We start from the raw sequence: 24,620 nt of genomic DNA on the forward strand, positions 1-24,620 counted from the left end.
TCAAAATCCTCTGTTCTATTGCTGGGTGACCTGAACCCCCTTTTGCCGTGAATGAACCCCTGCTCTGCATTTCTGACAGGGAACAAAATTTTGTGAAAACATCTGTTACTGATCGAAGATGCGCGACTACAAGCGCATGCTGATGATGGCATTCCCACCTGACAGCTGGGACACAGTGGAAGCACAAGGCGAAAGCAGAGGAGGAGGAAGAGGTCGCCAACGCAGCTGGGGCACAGCCAGCACCTGAGAAGGCAGGGTTAGCATAGCCAAAATGTGGAAAAGCTTTGTCAGCCTTGGAGGTGCTGACCTGCCCTGCAGCCAGTGTATAGTGTGAACGTGTGTTTAGCATGGCAGAGAGCATTATCACAGGCCGCAGCCAATGTGGACAAGCTTACGTTTTATTAAAATGAACCAGGCATGGATCCCACAGGACTTGTCCATACCTTGTGCAGAATAGACATTTATACCAGCCTCAACCATCCATTCTTGTACTCAAGTGCACTTATTCTTTGTTTTATTTTGTTATATGTCCCAATATTTTGGGAGATACCCCAATTTAAAAATAAAAAACAACACAAATCAGTGTTGGCTACCTATTCCTCCTTCCTTCCACCTACACCGCCACATTAACCTACACCGCCACATCCACCCATCCACCGGCTCCTCAACCTCCTACTCATAGATCCAGATTTAACATTTTTCAGTATTTTATGTTATTTTAAGTCATTTCCCTATCCACATTTGTTTGCTGAACAATTGCCATGCTCTTAACCACATTTTGATGCCTTTTTCAGCCCTCTAGCCCTTACCAGGACTATTTTAGAGCAATTTTAGTGGCCAAAAGTCCGGGTCCCCATTGACTTCAATTAGGTTCGGGGGCAAGTTTGGGTCCCGAACCCAAACTTTTTTTGCCGAACCTGAACATCCAGGTGTCCGCTCAACTCTAAGCATAAGTGATCCATGCCTGTATTTCGCTTGCATTACGCGAATATTACATTGCCAATTTTCGCAATTAAGAATATAATCTCAAATTCTCGAATTCGCAAACATATGACGAATATTCTACAAAATATTTGCGAAATATCGCAAATTCAAATATTACCCCTGCCGCTCATCCCTAGATATTGGTATTGGATATTCTATTTATGCAACTTCCTTTAATGTATCATCACCTGATAGCCATCCTGATCCAGTTCCTAGGTCCTGTTCAACATGCAACCATCATCATCATTGTCATCATTATCATCTCCACTACATTTTTCAGACTGTGATGTCATCCTGGGATTTTGTCTCCCCCAGGGATCGGGTAAGTATTGTCTATAGGAGGGGCCTGGGCATTGCAGGGGGTATTTGTACTATTGAATAACGCCTTTAAGGGCCCTTTACATGGGCCAAGAATTGAATAAATCATTGCTACTGAGCATTCATAATAACACTCGTTAGAGATGATCTGGTGGTGTAAATACTCTGCTGATTACCTGATTGGATCGTTTGTGCAACACAAAAAATCCTTGTTTCCAGGTGTCAGCTTGTGCTGTGTAAATATGATCTACTGCTGGAAAACAAGTCTGTATGGGAAAGAGTGATGACATTAGCAATCGCTCCTCCCCATAAACTGGGAAGCTAGAGTAGATCGTGCATGTAAATGCAGTGGTCTCCTCCACTAGCGATCAGCAGACTGTCAGGAAGGAACACTTCCTTCCAACAATCTGCTTGTAAATTGCCCCGTATAAAGGGAACTTTACCACCAAAACATCAAAAAATCTTTCTGTGACAAATCTGCTTCTACTGTGGTCAGTTTGGGAGCAGGAGATGTCATTGCTGCTGTTTGTATAGGCTCAAAACCTGTCGGACCAATGGCAAGATTGTCTGGTGGTGGTGGAAGAAATATAGTGAACACTATTGGTGGCGGTTCTGTGCTCGCATGTCTCATGTGGGGATTTTGCTCTATCTACATTGCTGGAAAACAAATATAGTGTGCAAGCGTTTCAGAGCTGCGACACTCCTTTTTCAAGTCTAAAAATTGATAATCAGTTTCACAAAATAGATACAATTATAATCAAAGCCATAAGGAGAAATTAATAAATAAATAAAAATTTAGCAGATTTTTTTTTTTTTACTTTTATTTATTTTTTCTATTTTTATTTTTATGTTTACTATTATCAACTTGCAAATCAGCAAAATTTTATTTTATTTATTAATTTCTCCTTATGGCTTTGATTATAATTTTATCTATTTTGTGAAACTGATTATCAATTTTTAGACTTGAAAAAGGAGCGTCATAGCTCCGAAACGCATTGTCCCTTTATTTAAATAAAAAATAATATTCTACAAGTTGCTGAGGTCGTGCACCAGGAGGTATTGAAATCCGTGTGGTGGACCCCATTATCCACTCTATTCCTGTCTTCTAATTGTATCAATCCTCCGACCACTTGCCTACATACACCTACACTAGTGTTGTGCCTATGATGAGCATAATTTCTATTCTTCACCTTTTTTTATAAATCTAGCAAAACTTACTACCCTATGAGCGCCTTTCCCTTTTTTGCCACATATGCTCTCTACTGTCATATCAATTAGTGGATTCCAATGCTCTTAGGCAAATAATGATGTGCACACAGCCTCAATTAAGGGTACCTAGCCACCATTATTGTACAAAAGTCCCTGCTTTGTGCGTGGGCCTTTCCTTGGAATTGTTGCCAAATATCAATACACAGCGCAGCAAGTATGGAGAGGGACAGTGCATGTCTTTCACAGCCTTCATGGACAGTGTTTTTCATAGCAGTGGCAATGATGCACCACTGCACAGAGGCCAGGTATTACTCATATACGCATGGTTGTGCAGGTCTGGTTTTCATACCAGGTGCTTATTAACCTCCTGCATGTTCTCCTCAAGTGGCATACTCCCATGGCAATTTCTGTTTTGTCCATTATGTCTCATACTATACTGCTGCTGCTTCTGCTGGGAACCCTAGCCTGCACAGAGTAAATATAGTAAACCTGAACCTGCTGCCCAAAATGGCTAATTTTTCTTGACTGCTTCTTTAAAATAAAGCCATTGCTTTTTCATTTTCCAGGACAATAAGTTACATTATCAATGCCTGCCATGTGTAGGTAGAAGTGGTGGAGAAAAAAAATACTGTATGTGTATAAACATTGGCAGGCTTCTGCCCCCCCAAAGGGGATTTTTTTAGTCTTTTTAATTTAACAAAGCATAAAAATCCAACAGTGCAGTGTGTTATAAAAGAGGTTGCTTCTCACCATTGGTTGCCATCCATTTACCCATAGTTATATTTGTTACTGTCACTTTTAGAATTGATAATGCTATATTGGTGATAAAGAGCTTGAAAGGTTTTGAATACAGGAGATGACAGAATGTAATACAAAAACTTTTCAATGCAAATGGGGCATTTTTAATCTAAACTTAATTTATTTTGACCTAATTCAATCTGGTGGCTAAATTGCTAGAATCAACCCCAAAACAAATTTTGGGAAGTCTTTAGTTAGGGATATACGTGTCGATCTGACACGTATACGTCATGTGTATTTCTGATCACCGCCGTGCGGGAGAGGGGGGGGGGGCGGTGATCGGAACTGGGTGCCTGCTGAAATCAATCAGCGGGCACCCTGGGACAATGCTTGGGGATTCCTGTGACCCCCCGTATTGGCGAAAGCGGCAAACCGCAGGTCAATTCAGACCTGCTGTTTGCTGCGTTTCCGAGTTATTCGGGTCTCTGGTGACCCGATAACCCGGAACAGGATGGTGATCGGTGGTGAGTTAATACACCACCAATCACCATCCTGCGATCCTGAGAGGTGATGGTGACATCACCTCTCAGGATCTCTTCTGATTGGCTGCAGGGCAGGCGGGAGGTTCAAGATATTGCAGCTCTCCTCTCCTCCTCCTTTCTGTGTCTGGGAGCGAGGAGAGAGGAGCCTGCATTCGGATCTCCTGAACCAGCACCCCCATCTGTGCCCAGCACAGCCCTTCTGACCCTCCACAGTACCATCTGGCACTAAAAGGTGCTTAGGGAAAGGTTAGGGAAAGGTTAGGTTAGGCAGGGATATTCAGGGAAAGTTTAAGGGAAAAAAAAGTTTGATTGTTGCATCACCCTGATCAGATGTCTGGGGTCCACAGCACAGCTGTGTGAGCCTAGACCCCCCAGGGGTGCTGCAGCTTGCCCCCCTGCCCCCCAATACAAATTTTTTGGGGTGCAACCATAATTTTTTATTTTTCTGCGTACGCTGACTGTGGCCAGCACTCTTAGCGTCTGGCCACTGTTAGCACATCACACACCCCGCCGCTAATCAGCTTCGGACGGATTCTCAGCGAGTTAGAATTTTTATTAATTTTTGTTTTAAATTGGGGCTTTTTTTTTTTCTGTTAGGTTTAGGGATATGTACGCAAACACCCGTCCCCCACACACACACGCACACTAAATAAAGATTTCCACACACACACACACTCCCCTATGGCCTGTCGGATGTTCTTGGCCGAGGAGGCATACGCCCAGCTTGCCTCCGACTCTGAGAGCCCAGTGAGGACGAGGATGACCCCACTTTACTTTTGTCATCCGTGTCCTCGTCATCATCTAGCAATGATGATGAGCCCCCAAAGTATGTGCAGCTCTGGGGCTCATACTAGTTTTCTGGACCACCAGATAAGTCCATCGGAGCGCCCTACCGGTGAACTTGCATGGTGTACCCCATAGCATTTTGAGCCCGTGATTCCTGATTTTGTTGGTCAACCAGGAATCCAGATTCCCACAGTGGGCTTCACTGAATATGACTATTTTAGTATTTTTTTCCGTGACCACTTTGTGAATCTGATGCTGGAGCAAACGAACGTGTTCGCCCAACAGTTCATTGCTCAACACCTTGGCTCCTTTTTGGCTAGGGCCGGTGGCTGGACTTCGGTCAGTGCAGCCGAGATGAGGACGTTTTGCGGCCTCATGCTGCACATGGGCCTAGTCAAAAAACCCACTGTCAGCCATTACTGGAGTGGGGATGTCCTCTACCAGACCCCACTTTATAGTATGACCATGACACGTACCCGGTTTGAGGCCATCCGGAAATGCCTGCATCATGCACACTGACTAATACACCAGGTCCCAGCAAACTTCAATTTGTAACCTTGTAGGGTTCTTGTTTGCCATAACTCCTGAAGCAGAATGTTGATTTGAGCAAGGCCTGTTTTAGACAAAATGTGGCCCTGGGCAAAAGTACAAGTGAGGCCCCAAATTCTGAAGTATTGCACTATCCATCACATTCAGTCGATTCTGAAAAATATGTGATGGTTACTAGAAGATGTAGATTGCTATTCTTCAGGTTTTTTTTTCACAGACCTGAAAAACTCATCACAACTGATTGCATCCGTGTGAAAAAAAAACGGAACCACTGAATTCAATTGCAGACAAAACTGACTTTACTTGTGTGCAAAACCATCAGCTTTTTCCTGAACAGATCTGGAAACAATCCGTATTGTTTGTTTGAACGGGGCCTTAGGGTTTATTTTTTGTGCAGTGATGTGTAGGTTTATTTTGTATACCATTTGACAGTGTGTTTGCCTTTTTAATCACTTTTTATTCTATTTTTTGGGGAGGTGAAGTGACCAAATTATGCCATCTGATAGCTTCTCCAATAGACTGCAATAATTTACCATTGTAGCCTATGGGAGATTCACTATGGGGTTAATTTATTAATGCTGGCATTTTAGACGCCGACCTTAATATCACCTATATCTGGCGTTTAATCTTCTAGAGCTCTATAGATACGCTGGCCTCTACATAATTTTGGCGAATCCACCACTGCTTTTAAATGTAAGACAGCTTCCCCCCTATTTTAAACCTGGCGTGAGTGGGTAAAAGTCACAGATTGCGGTGCAAAGAACCTTTGCACCACAATCTGTGCCAGGAATACAGCTACTATAGGCATATTTCTGGTTAGTAAATGACCCCCCATGTTCCTATAGAGCCCTGCCAGAAACAGAAGGCTGAGGTTGCCATAGCAACCTAGCAGCTCCTAGGATCCCATTGTGGAGAGCCATATGGTCACCGGACCGCGGCGCTCCCAGAATTTGGCTGCTTAGATGCTGTGGTCACAATTGACCACAGTATCTAATGGGTTAACGGTCAGTGAACAGATTCTGCCACCAGGTGTTTGTTGTAAAAAACAGCAGGTGCTCGGTGGTTATGACGCCGGCTCAGCTCCTGAGCGGGCGCCATTTTCAAAGAACTGACAACTGCCGTTAGGGTGGCCAGAGGTCCGGTTTTAGGCCGGGCAGTCTGGTTTTCAGACTCCCTGTCCTCCGTCCGGTGCAGGGCCTGGATGGACACAGATGTCCTTTTGAACAGCTTACAGTCAGACAGCAGCATTGTGCTGTCCGAACGTGAGCTGCAAGAAGAAAGTCACCATTCCTCCCATCCCTGCAGCTGACCTGAGATTCATTTTACCCCGTCCGCTGTGGAGTCATTTTATCCCAGCCGCTGTGGAGTGGGCGTGACCTAACTGGATCGGGGACGTGGCTTAGCACAGCCGGAGGTGGGGTTTTACAGCCCATTTTTTCAGGGTGGCCTGAATGGCCAGCATAACTGCGGTACATATGGCGTTAAGGGCAACTACATGTATATGTTCTTTTTAGGGCAGCTAGACCATTGTATATATTGATTTATTTAAAAAACAATTGATAACTGCCCCACAGTGCTTCAGTGCACATTCTTACCCCTCCGTTCCTCCTGCACTGCTGCTCAGCACTTGACTTCTCCTTACTTAACTTCTGTTTCTCAACTTCTCCTGACCTGATGCTGCCAGTCTGGTCAGGTAGGTGATGCTGTGAGCGTGTCCAAGAGTGCAGCCCCAGCTGGATATGGCTGGGCTGAGGTGATCCTGTCCTGCAGCGCCTCTGCTCTGCCTCTACTGGCTCCTCTGAGAGGATGCTGAGGCTGAGCAGAGAACTTGAGCAAGCTGGTGCCGTACTCTGCGCTCTGCCACCACTCCACTCGCTACCTATCATTGTGCCCTGCTCAGCTGCAGCCCGCCAGTTCTCTTTCATCTCTGGTGGCTGGGCCAGCAGCTGAATGGAACAGTTGTGTGGTGGTGACTGTGGAGTGAGAGGGGGCACTTTCTGGTATGGGGGCCCTGGGCAATTGCCCTGTCCTCCCCCCCCCCCCTAATGCCAGGCTTAGATTCAAGCTTGATAACCTGATTACTGATGACGAAACAGAGATATGTAAGTTTGTCTTCCAAACATTTGCAGTTCATGTACCATTTGTTTCACACATTTTCTTGCAAAGTTTGCTATTTGCATTTTTTTAAGGCTAGTTTGACACCTCTGGTGAATCTCGGCAGGCTGTCCGGCAGAGAACGCCCTTCCAGAATTTTCCAGATCAACTTTGCTGGTACAATACAATACTGTTGATTTGTTGCATGAAAAACTGCAACAGCAAATATGCAGCCTTTAAGTGGTGGGAATATCCCCTTAGGTTGGCCAAGTGTATGCTGGATAGGTCAACTCATTTCGTCATAAGCCTCAACAATTATGAATCCAATATTCATGGAAACCTCAAACCTCAGAGTATTAATTTTCTGTCCCTGTGAACCTAAATCAGGAAATTGTGGCATACTCCTTTGGACACTACATATGTATCTCTATACAGATTAAATCCAACAAAGCCTATGAAACAATGTATGGAGATTACATAGTAAGAATCCACAAAGGCTCCATGTGCTGACAAGCAGGCTGAATGCACTGCAGTCTGCCCATGTCAATGAGATCTTAAAGGTAAACTTCAATTCACTGTACTTTTACACTATTTCATTTCAATTAATAAATAATGGGGTAACTAGCAAATTTCTAAATTAAAAAATATGCCTGCATCCACATAAAAAAAGAACAGAAAAACAGTAAATTAATGGACACAAGGAGTCTCACTTCCACTTAATTAGCAGTCCACTACCTGTTGTCAGGCAAGATCTGTTCCTAGTAACAGAGACTCAGGAAATATCAAAGCTAGCTAAGCTCCTGAGCCTGATTCAAGAACTGCTTCTATAGAGCTTCTGAAGAGTTTAGAAGCTCCTGTGTGTCTATAAGTCTGATCTCTCCCTCCATAGCAGCTTTCTGAGATTTCTAGAAGAAAACAAACAAAAGTACATTGGAGTACATTGTACAAAGTACATGGAAGCATCCAAGGCCTGCCTTAGCTTGGGAGGTTCCCTCCCAACATCTTTAGTCCTCATGCACATGATGGTGTCTGATTTTCAGTCTACAGATTTTTTAAAAAGAGATATCTTTCATGTACATTATGATTTCCTCTCCTTCTTTCAGGATTAGACGTCAAGCCAGGGAATTTATTAGTCCACCGTCCAGACTCACTAATAGGTCTACTAGCCATGGCTTGGCTGGTTCCCATAGCAACCCTCCAAGAACACAAAAACATCTGTGCACAAGAACATGGTTTGGTAATTTCCTGAAACTATTCTTACACTGTACCTGTGTACAGATTTGTCCCTCTTTAAATGTGTTGTCTAAGATTTTGAAGCTGAGGACCTATCCTTAGGATATGTTATCAATATCAGAACGTCAAGGACCCAACGCAATGCACCTCTGCTGATTCGATGTCTTGCTGTAGCTTTGCTCTGGAAGCAGTGCTGATAACTGCAGCACTGCCCCAATTTAAATCAGTGAGAGCTTTACTGCAGTTACCAACTCCGTCAACACTACAAGATGGATAGAACTGGGTAGTTCTGGCGCTAACTCCCAGCTACAAGGAAACAACTGCTTGTTGGGTAGAGATGTCGCGAACATAAAATTTTCTGTTCGCGAACGGGCGAACCGCCATAGACTTCAATAGGCAGGCGAATTTTAAAACCCACAGGGACTCTTTCTAGCCACAGTAGTGATGGAAAAATTGTTTAAAAAGGACTAACACCTGGACTGTGGCATGCCGGAGGGGGATCCATGGCAAAACTCCCATGGAAAATTACATAGTTGACGCAGAGTTGGATTTTAATCCATAAAGGGCATAAATCACCTAACAATCCCAATTTTTTTTGAACAACGTGGTTTAAAACATCCAGTGTGTGTATACGATCAGGTATGATGTTGTATCAATCAGGTAGTGTAAGGGTTACGCCCGCTTCACAGACATTGAAAGACCAAACTCCTCTTTTAATGCACCGCAAACAACCACAAACAGTCCATTTGCCCAACCGCAAACTCCCCATTTGTACAAGGTTGGATACCAAGCTAGCCATGTCCCGTTGATGTCATTGAAGGTTTCTTCCTCCACCCAGCCACGTACAACACCAAGGGTCCCCGAAAGGTGAATTGAATAGATTTTTCGAACGGGGAGATGGTTAAAAAAACGCTGGCTCCCTCCCCTTTGTTTGAATGCACGGTCACTGCGTCTGTGCCGTGCAATTTACTGTCCCACCCGATATGAGTGGTATTTCCTGTAGTTCTCTCTTCTCATCAGTTTAATCCCTGTTACGTCCCCAATCTGGGGTCCATTTATTAAATTGATTTTTCGAACGGGGAGATGGTTAAAAAAAGGCTAGCTCCCTCCCCTTTGTTTGAATCCACGCCACGGTCACTGTGTCTGCATCGTGCAATTTACTGTCACACCTGATATGAGTGGTATTTTCTGTAGTTCTCTCTTCTCATCAGTTTAATCCCTGTTACGTCCCCAATCTGGGGTCCATTTATTAAATAGATTTTTCGAACGGGGAGATGGTTAAAAAAACGCTGGCTCCCTCCCCTTCATTTGAATCCACGCCACGGGCTTGCAAATGTGATTAGATCACAGAAAAATATTAAATAGAATTTTTTTTATCTGAAAGGTATTTGTGAGTGAGTGACACCCTGTAACGGTATAAGTGGAGGTCTAGCCACTACCCAGTGGCCACAATACAGTCTGTGTGGGCCTGACTCACACGGGCTTGCAACTGTGATTAGATCACAGAAAAATATTAAATATAATTTTTTTTTATCTGCGAGGTATTTTCTGTCACACCCTGTATGAATGGTGTGCACACAGTACTGTCTGCGACTGAGCCTGCAGCCTCTCACACACGGGCAGGCAACTGCAATATATATATATATATATATATATATATATATATAAAAAGCAGACTGATGTACCAGCCCTGAAAAGGGCTTTTTGGGGTGCTGTCAGGACGCTGTCCTTACAGCAGATGAGTCTGTAGACACAGAACACTGCCCTAGCTAACGCTTTCCCTATTGAATCAGCAGCAGCACTGTCCCTCCTCTCGCTGAGAATGCAGATTCCAAATGAATCTAAAATGGATGCTGTCCAGGAGGTGGGAGGGTCTGGGAGGGAGGGTCTGCTGCTGATTGGCTGGAATGTGTCTGCTGACTGTGAGGTACAAGGTCAAAGTTTACTCAATGCTGATGTATAGGGGGCGGACCGAACATCGCATATGTTCGCCTGCCGCGGCGAACGCGAACAAGCTATGTTCGCCGGGAACTGTTCGCAGGCGAACTATTCGGGGCGTCACTATTGTTGGGTTTGTGGATTGTCGGACCCCAGCCGATCTAATATTGATGACCATCATCCTTATCAAAATCTTGGATCCTGGACTACCGCTTTCCAAGTTTCTATTTCTCTACTTCTATAATACATAGTAATACCTCCAAAAATAGTTATTACTATTTATTGCTCTAATTCTGTAGTTTGCAAAAACACCCCATATGTGGTCGTAAACTACTGTACAGGCACACGGTAGGTTGTAGAGGGAAAGGAGTGCCGTGTGGTTTTTGGAAGGCAGATTTGCTGAACTGGTTTATTTACACCATGTCCCATTTGAAGCCCCCTTGATGCACCCCTAGAGTAGAAACTCCATAAAAGTGACCCCCATCGAAGAAACGACACTCCTCAAAGTATTCAAAACTGATTTTTACAAACTTTGTTAACCCTTTAGGTGTTCCACAAGAGTTATTGGCAAATGGAGATGAAATTTAAGAATTTCAATTTAAAAAAAAAAAAAAACATTTTAATCATTTTTAGTTTCTCTATATTACATTTTTGTGAGGCAAGCTTACCAAAAATAGAAATTCTGAAATTTCATCTCCATTTGCCATAAACTGTTGAGGAACACCTAAAGGGTTAATGAAGTTTGTAAAATCAGTTTTACACTAATTTTTGGATCAATTATCAGGAACAATAGGCCTATGCAAATGAGAGTCAATCAACGCATTTATTGTCTAACGGCACTCTTTCTGCCTGAAGTCTGAGCATTATAACACTACCCTTACCCATTCTAAGATATCCTGAGTGGCTTGAGATGATCAGCTTTAAAAAAAATGAACATATTTTTCTGTGAGTTTTGCCATTTTTATTTCTTTTCTCAAAGCTGATCATCTCCCGTCACTCACCGCAGGATATCTGAAACCAAGAGAAAAGATAAGGAAGGCACATCTGTATATTGACATGGCAATGTAGATAAAGCCTGTTTACTTTCAGCTGGTGGCACCACCTCTCCCAAGGACTCAATAATGACTTCTTTTCTTATACCATATTTACCTTAATGATACTATGTCCAAATGAAATATTAATATTAACAATTAAGACTTATGGAGAGCCTAGGAGACAGTGTGATATTATAGAAATGAGACGTGATACAAAGGACATTAACGTAATTAGTAGGATATCTTTGAACTGTCAGTGATAGGTAGGAATCAAAAAATCAAATAAAATATATGTATGAGAAAATGACTCAATAAGTCAATAGGGCATCCTTCCTGCAGTGACATGATTTGTATAGCCTTAATTACAGCTTATTTCAGGCATCAATCTTTGCTTCCTTCCACGTACCAATATAGAAGTGGAAAATGTACCCTTAACAGATAGAAAAGAGCTTATCACAGAAACAAACCTTTTCAGACGAATTGCATGAGGGCAGCCAGGGGGCATCAAAGTCACAGTCCTATTTAGACGGATCTGAGATACTGTATTTCTCTCTCTCTCTCACACACACACACAGCCTCCTCTTTCACCCTTGTTTTCATTCTCATTATGTATTAAGTTGGCAATCCTTTATGCAGCTATCGATATCTAGGAAATATTGATGTTTCTCTGTGTTATATTGTCACCATAAGGGAAGGGAAGGGTTTCTAACTCAGTCTAGATTAATGCAACCTTGAAGTTACTTGTATATTCTTCAGTGTAACTAGAAACCACAATAAATCTTTAAATACTTTGGGGGTCATTTGTCAAGTTATGCCAGCTGCAAAAACAGTGCATTAGCTGCAACAACTGTACATTGACTGGGAGAGGCTGAAAAATTAGCTAAAAGATTTGACCTGAGCTAATGTGCTACTGAACGATTATTCACTACCTTCATGAATTCCAGTCAGGGATATTGTCATGTAAATGTACGTTGGTTCCTAGCTTGATTATTTTTTTTATTTTTTTATTGAAGTTTTTTGAATTTTCATGGTCTGAATATTTTTTTCTAACATAATAAAAATAACTGCACCCAGGAAATAGCATTTAAAAAAATTGTGTATCCATAATGTCCCCCAAAATAATTGTGCTAAGCTGATACTGTGCCCGGGTACCCCCCATTATAATAGTTCTCCCCAAAGTCCCACCAATAGAAATAATTATCTGCCAGAGTGCACTCAGAGTTAACAGTGCCCCCAATAGTAATAATGTCCCTATTGTGCCCCAAAAGTAATATTACCCCCATAGTGCCCATACTAGTAATCAACCATGTTTCCCATATTCCCCAAGTAGCAATAATTCTCCTTACAATGTGTGTCAGTAGAAAAATGTCCCCTTACAATTGTGCAACAATACAAAACATACCCCATATCTGATCCTCAAACCAAACCGACATACAGGGCCGGTGCAAGGATTTTTGTCAACACAAGCAAATCTACATTTTGGCGCTTCCCCCCCCCCCCCCCCCCCCCATCATTTCACATTTCTGACCCTCATGATTCATGTACATTTTTTGCCCCCCACCATCATTTCACATTTCTGCCCCTCATGATTCATGTCCATTTCTTGCCCCCCCATCATTTCACATTTCTGCCCCTCATGATTCATGTCCATTTCTTGCCTCCCCCCTTCATTTTACATTTCTGCCCCTCCTGATTCATGTCCATTTATTGCCCCCACCATCATTTCACATTTCTGCCCCTCATGATTCATGTCCATTTCTTGCCCCCCCATGTGCTAATATCATAGTGCCATCCTCTCCCCCTCCATGTGCCAGTATCATGGCACCAATAGCCTCCACCCCCCCCCCCCTTCCCCGTGGCAGTAAAGTCCGGTATTTAAAAAAATAAAAATAAAAAGCACTTTTATACTTACCTCCATGTCAGCGATGCGATGCAGGCCTCTTCCGGCCTGTGTTCCCATCAGCCTCTAGTGTTGAAGATTTAGTGTGCGTGTTCTTATTTCAGAAAAGTTTATGCTGGGATTCGAACCCATGACCTTCTGTATCATAGGCAAAGCACTTACCCACACAGCTATGAGAGCTGTATAACTATTTACAAAAAAAATAAAAAAAATATAGATATATAAGACTTCTACTGTAGATAACTTTAATACCTGGTGTACATCCATACACATGACAGCTGCCCCAGTACACTGTGTATGGATGTAGCAGAGCTGGGTGTGTTGGGGCAGCTGTCATGTGTATGGATGTACACTAGGTATCAAAGTTTACTACAGTAGAAGTCTTATATAGAGAGAGAGGTCTGAGAGAGAGAGAGACTGAGTATTTTGTGTTGCTGCAGCTGCTGCCTCAGCCTGCGTGCCGCTCGCTCTGTGACTGAGACAGTGAGGGCCGGGGGACGGCCGGGCTGCTCGGCAAACAGGCTCAGCGGGGCAAGTGTAAGTTAGCAAGTTAATTGTTTTCTGCCCGCCCCTTCTCTGCGCCCTCAAGCAGCTGCTTGGGCTGCCTTATGATAGAGCCGGCCCTGCCGACATATCAGATCCCCAGACCACCATATCAAATACTCAGAGCCCCATATCAGATTAGACTCCCATATCAGATCCTCACACCCCCATATCAGATGTCCAGACGCCCTTATCAGATCATAAGACCCTCATATCAGATCCTGAGACCCCCTTATAAGATCCTCAGACCCCTTTATCAGATCCTGGGACTGCCATATCACATCCTCAGACCCTTATCAGATCCTCAGACCCCCAAATCAGTTCTTTAGACCCCTTATTAGATCTTTAGTTCCTCATATCAGATCATCAGACCCCCATATCAGATGTTCAGGCCCCAATATCAGATGTTCAGGCCCCCATATCAGATGCTCAGGCCCCCATATTGAAACTCAGACCCCCATATCAGATGCTCAGGCCCCCATATCGAAGCTCACACCCCATATCAAATGCTCAGGCCCCCATATCAGATTCTCAGACCCCATAATAGATTTTCAGGCCCCCCATATCAATGCTCGCACTCCCTTATCAGATGCTCAGACCCCCATCAGACCTCAGATCGGACTCAAATAAATAAACTTATCTCTTCTGCTGCTGCTCTCCATGTTCTATGTCCTCTCCTGCAGTCCCTGCTCTCTGGTCTCCAATGGCCCGTGCTGCATTTTCACCTGACAGCATTCAGCAACAGGTCATAGTGCTCACTGTACGTCCTGACGCTGTACACAGGTAGGACAGTGCGTTGTGAAACGGAGAAGACCACTACTCACAGTACTTCACTCCGACACCTCCTGTAGACTCTGACTAGTGAGCACTCCCATAATGGAAGCACTCACTAGTATTGAAGAATGGGCCCCGTCCAATGCTGGGCCCCTGTGCAGCTGAACTGGCTGCACAGGTGGTATTTCTGCCCCTAGATGTAGCCACAAGCAGCACATCACCACTGAAGCCAATCATTGGCTGGAGAGGTGTATGTGACCATGCCCATAGCCAGCCAGATATAAACAGCATCGGGACTGGAAGATAGAGACAGAAGGGGCAGCGCGGAGGGCCGAAGCGTCTGGGAGCAGGTAAGTATGAATCTTCTGTTTCAGCACCATGCCACGATCCGAATTTCAGGGCAAATTTGATTCACAATGAAGCCGAATTTCCTTGAAATTTAACCTGAAATAGTGTAAAAAAATAAAATAAATCATACTATCACGGTCGGCGTGGCTATCACATACGTGACACAGAGGGAGGGAACGAGGAAGGCCCTGCCCAAGTGAGAGGGAAGATGGTGACCCCTGACTCACCTGGCGGCTGGCACCTGGCTCCCCTGACGTCCCTAGACGGGTTCCTCACCCGTACGCCGATCACGTGCCTAAAGCCCTGGCTTTCCCTGAGCTGAGCCCTAGATAGTGAACAGGGCGATGGGAACACTAGTCCGCACCACTAGCTCTAAGGGAAAACACCAAGGGGAGGACAGACAACACAGACTCAACATATAATCCCAGGTGGGCGACAACAGGAGACAACAATAAGCCCAACAGGGATCCGGAGGGAAGCACTCTGGAACGACAACCAGGATTCACAACTCCAGTGGGTCAGTATAGATGTCCAGGCAGGAAGCTCTATAACTGGCAACTAGAGAAGTGTGAGGGGAGAATATAAGGAGGTAGGGAGTGGCAGACAAGAAACAGCTGAGGAGGAGAAGCTACGGATCCCTGAGTGAGACAAAAAGGATAGCAAGGCAAACACAGAAAACAATCACTAAGAAACAACGTGATCTTTAGATATAGAGCGCGCAGCCACCCGCTGCGACTTCCTGACCCCGGGTATAACGGAGTCAGACGTGGCTCTTGATACCCTCGTGACAGTACCCCCCCCTTTCACGAGGGGCCTCCAGACACTCAGGACCAGGTCTCTCCGGATGAGAGGCATGGAAAGTCTGAATTAACCTGTTGGCGTTTACCTCTGACGCTGGAACTCACATTCTGTCCTCGGGACCGTAACCCCTTCAATGCACCAGATACTGAAGAGAGCGGCGGACCCGACGAGAATCAACAATTCTGGCTATTTGAAACTCCAGATTACCAGCCACAATGACAGGAGGAGGTGGCAGCGGAGATGGTTCTAGAGGTGGAACATACTTCTTGAGTAACGATTTATGGAAGACGTTATGGATCTTAAAAGTCTGAGGTAGCTCCAGGCGAAAAGCCACAGGGTTAATGACGGCTACTATTTTATAGGGACCAATGAACCTAGGACCCAGTTTCCAAGAAGGAACCTTCAACTTAATATTCCTAGTAGACAACCACACATAGTCATTCACTCCTAGGTCCGGACCTGGCGACCGTTTCTTATCGGCCATGCATTTATATTTACCATCTTTTTCAAGTTAACTTGCACCTTCTGCCATACCGATGAAAGAGATGAAGAAAACCTTTCCTCTTCGGGAACCCCAGAAGACCCCCCCTCTTTGAAAGTACAAAATTGGGGATGAAAACCGTATGCACCAAGGAATGGTGACTTGCCAGTGGACTCCTGATAATGATTATTTATGGCAAACTCAGCTAACGGTAAATATGATGACCACAACTCTTGGTTTTCAGACACAAAACACCTTAAATATGTTTCTAGGTTTTGGTTGGTACGCTCAGTCTGTCCATTCGACTGAGGATGGAAAGCTGAGGAAAAGGACAAGTGAACCCCCAAACGGGAACAAAAAGCTTTCCAAAACTTAGAAATAAACTGGGTTCCCCGATCCGAAACCACATCGGAAGGGACCCCGTGAAGCTTCACGATTTCACTGATAAACACCTGAGCGAGAGTTTTAGCATTAGGAAGTGCGGGTAGCGCAATAAAGTGTACCATTTTGCTAAACCTGTCTACTACTACCAAGATAACTGTTTTACCCGCCGACAACGGTAAGTCAGTGATGAAATCCATTGACAGATGTGTCCATGGCCTATTGGGGATGAAAAGTGGCAATAAAGACCCTGCTGGACGTGTATGAGAGACTTTCGCGCGTGCACAAGTAGAACAAGTAGACACGAAATCCATTACATCCTGACGCAACCTTGGCCACCAAAAACGACGTAATAAAAGCTCCAAGGTTGCTTTACTACCCGGGTGTCCAGCAAGTGCCGAATTATGATGTTCTTTTAACAATTCAAGACGCAGGTTTAACGGTACAAACAATTTCTCTGAGGGGCAAGAGGCCGGGGCGTCCCCCTGAGCCTCTAACACCTTTCCCTCTAGAACAGAGTGTACAGCAGAGACAACCACTCCTCTTTGTAAAATAGGTACCGGATCACAAACATTACCCCCTCCAGGGAAACTACGAGATAGTGCGTCTGCCTTGGTATTTTTTGCCCCAGGACGATAGGTGATTACAAAGTTAAATCTGGTAAAGAATAGCGACCACCTAGCTTGTCTAGGGGTGAGACGCTTAGCCGATTCTAGGTACAGAAGGTTCTTGTGATCCGTAATCACCGTGACGGGGTGGATTGCTCCCTCTAAGAAGTGACGCCACTCTTCAAGCGCCAGTTTAATCGCCAACAGTTCCCTATTTCCAATATCATAATTCTTCTCCGCAGAAGATAATTTTTTGGAAAAGAAAGCGCAAGGACGCCATTTGCCAGGAGACGGACCCTGAGACAATACAGCTCCCACTCCCACCTCTGACGCATCTACCTCGACAATAAAAGGCTGGGAGACATCAGGTTGAATTAGAACAGGTGCCGAGGTAAACCTCTCCTTTAGAGAGGAAAATGCATCTTTAGCGGCGTCAGACCATTTGGAAAAATCCGTCCCCTTCCTAGTCATGTCGGTAAGGGGTTTAACGATCACTGAATAATTTTTAATGAACTTTCTATAGAAATTAGCGAAACCCAAAAACCGTTGTAGGGCTTTAAGGTTCTCAGGAAGATCCCAATCTAAAATTGCCTGGACCTTCCCAGGATCCATGCGGAAACCTGAAGCAGATAATAGATATCCCAGGAACTGTAATTCCTGAACGGCGAAGACACATTTTTCAATTTTCGCATATAATTTATTCGTCCGTAGGACCTGCAGTACTTGCCTGACATGCACCTCATGTGTTTTCAGATCAGCCGAATAAATTAAGATATCATCTAGGTATATGACTACAAACCTGCCGATGAGATGACTAAAAATATCATTAACGAAATGTTGGAAGACAGCAGGGGCATTGGTCAGACCGAAAGGCATAACTAGATTTTCATAATGCCCCTCAGGGGTGTTAAAAGCTGTCTTCCACTCATCCCCTTCCTTGATACGAATCAGATTGTAGGCCCCCCTAAGATCAAGTTTGGAGAACCACTTAGCACCCGCAATCTGATTAAAAAGGTCAGGAATGAGAGGAAGAGGGTATGGGTCACGGATGGTTATCTGGTTTAACTCACGGAAATCTAAGCAAGGACGCAGGCCCCCATCTTTCTTTTTAACAAAGAAAAACCCTGCAGCCACGGGTGAAGAAGAGGGTCTGATGTGTCCCTTAGCCAGACTCTCGGAGATATAATCTTTCATGGCTTGTCTCTCGGGACCCGAAAGATTATACAACCTGGACTTGGGTAATTTTGCCCCGGGAATCAGGTTAACCGGGCAATCATAAGGACGATGAGGTGGTAGTTTCTGACAACCCTTTTCAGAAAAAACGTCCTCAAAGTCCGAAATAAATGTAGGTAGGGAAGCTATGGAGGTGATTAAGCAATTGTTATTTAAGCAATTCTCTCTGCAATGCTCACTCCACTCCAATATCTCCCTGGCCTGCCAATCCACCACTGGATTGTGCGCTACCAACCAGGGAAGACCCAATACCACCGGAGAGGGAAGGCCCTCCAGAACGTAACATGAAAGACACTCATTATGGTGGTCCCCTACCCGAAGGTGTAAATTATGAACAATGTGGGTGAGGTTTCTCTGAGACAGAGGAGCAGAATCTATAGCGAATACGGGAATAGGTCTCTGCAGCGTACAGAGAGACAAACCCATAGTGCGGGCAAAATGGGCATCAATCAAGTTTACCCCTGCTCCACTGTCTAGAAAAAAAGAAATAGACTCCGTCTTAACACCAAAAACAATGACCGCTGGTAACACAAATTGAGATGTTCGTATGGAGGAAACGTATACCCCCCGGCTGACATCCTCCGCACAGCCCGGGGTTAGTAGTTTTCCGACGGTCTTTTGTTTTTGAGAAAGGAGGGACAGACATTAATGAAATGACCCTTCCCCCCTACGGCGAACCTCGGGAGGACGGACCTGACGAGAAGTTCCGCCTAGCTGCATAGGCTCATCTAAGTCAGTACAGGCTGACTGTTGCTTGGGAGAGGTAACCAATTGCTCCAGAATTTTCGATCTCTCCCTAAGACGTCTATCTATTCTGATAGAGAGGGACATAACAGCATCAAGGGAAAGGGGGGTCTCATACAGCGCCAGTGCATCCTTAACCCTTTCAGATAACCCAGAGCAGAACTGACTCCTGAGAGCCGGGTCGTTCCACTGAGTATCCGTAGCCCACCTACGGAACTCTGAGCAATATTCCTCTGCTGACCGATCTCCCTGTAGGAGTCTCCGTAACTTCGACTCAGCCAGGGCGACTCGGTCAGGGTCATCATATATGAGACCCAAAGCCCCAAAAAATCCCTCCACTGACCGAAGAGCCTGAGAACCAGGGGGTAACGAGAACGCCCAGGATTGCGGATCCCCCTGAAGCAGGGAAATGACAATCCCTACCCGCTGTTCTTCATGACCTGAGGAGTAAGGGCGCAACTTAAAATATAATTTGCAGGCCTCACGGAACGTCGCAAATTTGTCCCTTCCCCCAGAAAATCTGTCGGGAAGAGCAACCTTGGGTTCTGTGACAACCTGGTTACCCATAGCAACCGCTGGGGGTGCGGTCTGCTGCATTTGCTGCTGTTGTTGGAGAACAGACGCCTTCAATCCTGCCACCTCCAAAGACAGGCTTTGAAGCTGTTCTGCCAAGGCATCAATAGGATCCATATTGGATTCTAAGTAGAGAGGAAAAAAAAACAACAAATAAAAAATTATATAATTTTTTATTTATTTTTTTCTCAAAAAGTAAGGGCCAGTTATAATATCACGGTCGGCGTGGCTATCACATACGTGACACAGAGGGAGGGAACGAGGAAGGCCCTGCCCAAGTGAGAGGGAAGATGGTGACCCCTGACTCACCTGGCGGCTGGCACCTGGCTGCCCTGACGTCCCTAGACGGGTTCCTCACCCGTACGCCGATCACGTGCCTAAAGCCCTGGCTTTCCCTGAGCTGAGCCCTAGATAGTGAACAGGGCGATGGGAACACTAGTCCGCACCACTAGCTCTAAGGGAAAACACCAAGGGGAGGACAGACAACACAGACTCAACATATAATCCCAGGTGGGCGACAACAGGAGACAACAATAAGCCCAACAGGGATCCGGAGGGAAGCACTCTGGAACGACAACCAGGATTCACAACTCCAGTGGGTCAGTATAGATGTCCAGGCAGGAAGCTCTATAACTGGCAACTAGAGAAGTGTGAGGGGAGAATATAAGGAGGTAGGGAGTGGCAGACAAGAAACAGCTGAGGAGGAGAAGCTACGGATCCCTGAGTGAGACAAAAAGGATAGCAAGGCAAACACAGAAAACAATCACTAAGAAACAACGTGATCTTTAGATATAGAGCGCGCAGCCACCCGCTGCGACTTCCTGACCCCGGGTATAACGGAGTCAGACGTGGCTCTTGATACCCTCGTGACACATACTTACCCGATTTATTTGCTCACGACGGGCTGGCCGCCGCCATCTTGCTTGAAGATCTCAGCCAAAATCCTGTGTGCACTGAAGTATCACGACACCACGCTGGCCAGCGTGATGATGTCATCTCGGCCCGAACGAGATTTTGCGCTAAACCTTTAAGCAAGATGGCGGTGGCCGGTCGCAAATGGATCAGGTAAGTATTTTTTATTTTATTTTTATTTTACACTGTATTATTCCTATCAGATGCATCAATCAGCTATGAACTCAGCATCTGACGGGTAGAATAATGGGGAGCGGTGCAATCACTGTTCCCTCTCATTGCAATCACAACTTACAAAGAAATGTGTGACGAAGCAGATTTTTTTATTTTCTATTTAACGAAGCTGTTGAATCGAATTTCACAAAACTTTGCTCATCTCTAGCTGTAACCTATAGGTCAGCTCATGCAACAAATGATGGGATGGTTGAAAACTCTGACCATAACAACTAATATAAAAAGCTTGTAATCTCAACATTAAAGTGTAAAGGTAAAATTCCTACTTATACATAGACTCAAGATAGTATGTGTTTGCAATGTGAACAATAGGCACATGGATGCAAGAATAAAGAAGGTATATGATCTGGAGCGCCCAGATATAAAAAGATTAGCGAGCACCCATCATCACATGAAGGCAGGGGCATAACTAAAAGCTCATGGGCCCTGGTGCAAGAGTTCAGCTTGGGCCCCCGTCCCTCAGTGCCTGTTGGCAAGGGGCAGGGGAGCACATATCCTTCCTGCTGCCTGAGGCAAACATTGAAAGGGCACCCCCTCATGCCAAATTCTTAACCTTACCCCTTCCCTCCAGCCAGAGGTGTAAATTGACCAGTATGCACTTTCTATAATGCCAGTGTCTTATGTGGCACAATGGTCTTTGGGCCCCCTCAGGCTCCTGGGCCTGGTATCGACTGCCACCTCTGCACCCCCTGTAGCTACGCCCCTGCATGAAGGTATGTTTTGTATCTTGTATTTTAGCTGTTTAGGGTGTGATATAGTCTATAATAATGTTACTCAATTACACAAACATGGAATATTATCATGAGGTTGCTCAATCATGGGGTCTGTTACATCAACCCCTGCTTATTAAAGAGATTATCCTGGCTGAGCCACTTTCGGGCCACTTTAAATATGTTCATATTTTTAGATAGAAACCATGCGGCTATGGCACCTGCTGCACCGTAGAGTGGGCACCTACTTTAAAGACCCAGTTTCAGGTGTACATATATACCATATGTTGGAAAGGGGTTCATTAGTTCACTTTGAAACAGAATTTTAGTCCAGAATTGGCAAATTTTAAACAAAAATGTAATCTCTTACCCTTCCTATTTCCTGTCAAGCCACACTCAATTTCTCTGACACAGTGCATTTTTCAAAAGCCTGTTGCACCAAATAACACCAAAACTGCACCAAATTTTGGTGAAATTTCTGATGTCTAGGTTCACCCACAGTGATGTCTGATAGCAGCAACCAATTTCCAGTTTAAACGGAGAACCAGGTTACATTTCATTGAAGTGTGTGCTGTCTACCAATATAAAGTAATTTTGGCAAAATTAAAAAAAATAATGACAAGCGGAAACATACAACAGATAAAATGAAATAAAATTGCCCGGAGAATAACTTTTGTTATTTATTTGTCTGAGCTATGGCTAAGTTTAATGCAGTTCAAGGCTTTCTGTCTATGTACATGGAGGAATGCTAAGGCGGCCTTCAGCTAAACAGCTGCTGCCTGCTCCACTTGCAGGCAGTGTTATTTTTCTATTAAATTCACTTGCCATGCTTTTTTCAACAGAATTATCATTTTTGTATAGTCCCTTTTTCTTTCTGTAAAATGAACGTGCAGCTTGGCTTGTTCTGATGATTTATTTTCCACATTTTCTACAGCTCAAAACTAGAGATGAGCAAATTTTAAAAAAATTCTATGCGGCCGGTTCGCCAAATTTTTCTAAAAAATGTTGTTCAATCTGAATTTATTTGTGGTGAATCGAGTTAAAAAAACGGCTAATTCCTGGCTGCAGAGACCCTTTATAGTGGTGTAGAACACTGTACCTTGCAGTAAGGTCTCTTGAACACAACCGCAAAAAACGGATCCGCAAAAAATACGGATGACGTCCGTGTGCATTCCATTTTTTGCGGGAACGGAACAGCTGGCCCCTGATAGAACAGTACTATCCTTTTTCGTTATGCGGACAATAATAGGACATGTTCTATCTTTAAACGGAACGGAAATACGGAAATGGAAGGCATACGGAGTACCTTCTGTTTTTTGGGCAGATCCATTGAAATACGGAACGCTAAAAAACGGAAAGTAAACAAAAAAAAAAGTTTGTGTGCAAGAGGCCTTAGGCTACTTTCACACATCCGGGAGGGTTAATCAAAAACGCTTCTGTTACTGGTATAATACAACCGTCTGCATCCGTTATGAATGGATCCGGTTGTATTATTTTTAACATGGCCAAGACGGATCCGTCATGAACTTCACTGAAAATCCATTGGGGACATATCAGTTTTCTATTGTGTCAGATTGTGTCATAGAAAACGGATTTGTCCCCATTGACTTGCATTGTGGGTCATGACGTCTTGCTCCGCATCTCAGGACGGAAAGCAAACCGCAGCAGTTTGCTCTCTGATATGAGAACGGAACGGAATGCATTTTGGAGCTTTCTGTTCTGTTCAGTTACATTTTGTCCCCATTGACAATGAATGGGGACAAGACGGAAGCATTTTTTCCGGTATCATAGGGTCATTAACGCTAGTGTGAAAAGTAGCCTTATATGCATAGGAAGTCAGTATGGCAGCAGATGAGAGGCGTCGCTCTAAGAATCACTGCACACCACCTATTTGGGCAGTCACGGGGCCAAAACTGACCAAATAACTCAAGTATGTCGATGTTAGCGCCAAGAAGGGGCGCACTCCTTTTACACAATTGTCAGCTGATTTCACAAGGCCCTCTTGTTACTGGCACATGATGGGGGGGGCCCTCTTGTTTCTGGCACATGATGGGGGGGCCCTCTTGTTTCTGGCACATGATGGGGGGGCCCTCTTGTTTCTGGCACATGATGGGGGGGCTCTTGTTACTAGCACATGATGGGGGGGCCTCTTGTTACTGGCACATGATGGGGGGCCCTCTTATTACTGGCACATGATGGGGGGCATCTATGGGGGCACATTTTACTGGCACATTATTGGGGGGCATCTATGGGGGCACTTATTACTGGCACATTATTGGGTGCACTTTTTTAATGGCACATTATTGGGGGCACTTTTTACTGCCACATTATTGGTGGGCACTATAGGGGCATCTACTGAGGCCACAAAGAAGGGGTATTTTATATGGGGGTCTCTGTACAGTAGCATTTTATACTGGGACACATTATACTGGGTACTGTGGGGGAGAGGAGTACCTCGGGGTCATCTACGGGGGGCACTAAGAAGGGGTATTTTATACTTGCACATTATGGGGGACACTGAGGGCATCCACTGGTAGATTTTATACTGGTACATCATGGGGGGCACTAGGAGGAAGGGGGGAGAGGAGTACTATGAGGGCATTTATTGGGGGCACTATATAGGGGTATTTTATGCTGGACCATCATGGGGGCACTACGGGGACATTAGCTCAACTGGGGGCATTACAATGGGGTATTTTATGCACTGTCACATTATAAGGATAATTTTTCTATTGGGGGCATTATGGTGAGCTTTATTACTCCCCCATGGTATGAGCCCCCTAGTAGCAGCACCAGCCTCTCCCTGCTCTGCTATTCCTCTGCCCCTTCTCCAAATCTGTATTATGAAATCTTTCTTATTAGAATAAAACACAACATCAGTTCCACCGAGCCCTCCAGCCAAAGTGTTGAAGTGGTGTCCGAGATCCCCAAGGGCCAAGCCAAGTAATTGTAA

Source organism: Bufo bufo, chromosome 2 (genome assembly GCF_905171765.1).
Source record: "Bufo bufo chromosome 2, aBufBuf1.1, whole genome shotgun sequence".
In the NCBI taxonomy this organism is placed as follows: Eukaryota; Metazoa; Chordata; class Amphibia; order Anura; family Bufonidae; genus Bufo; species Bufo bufo.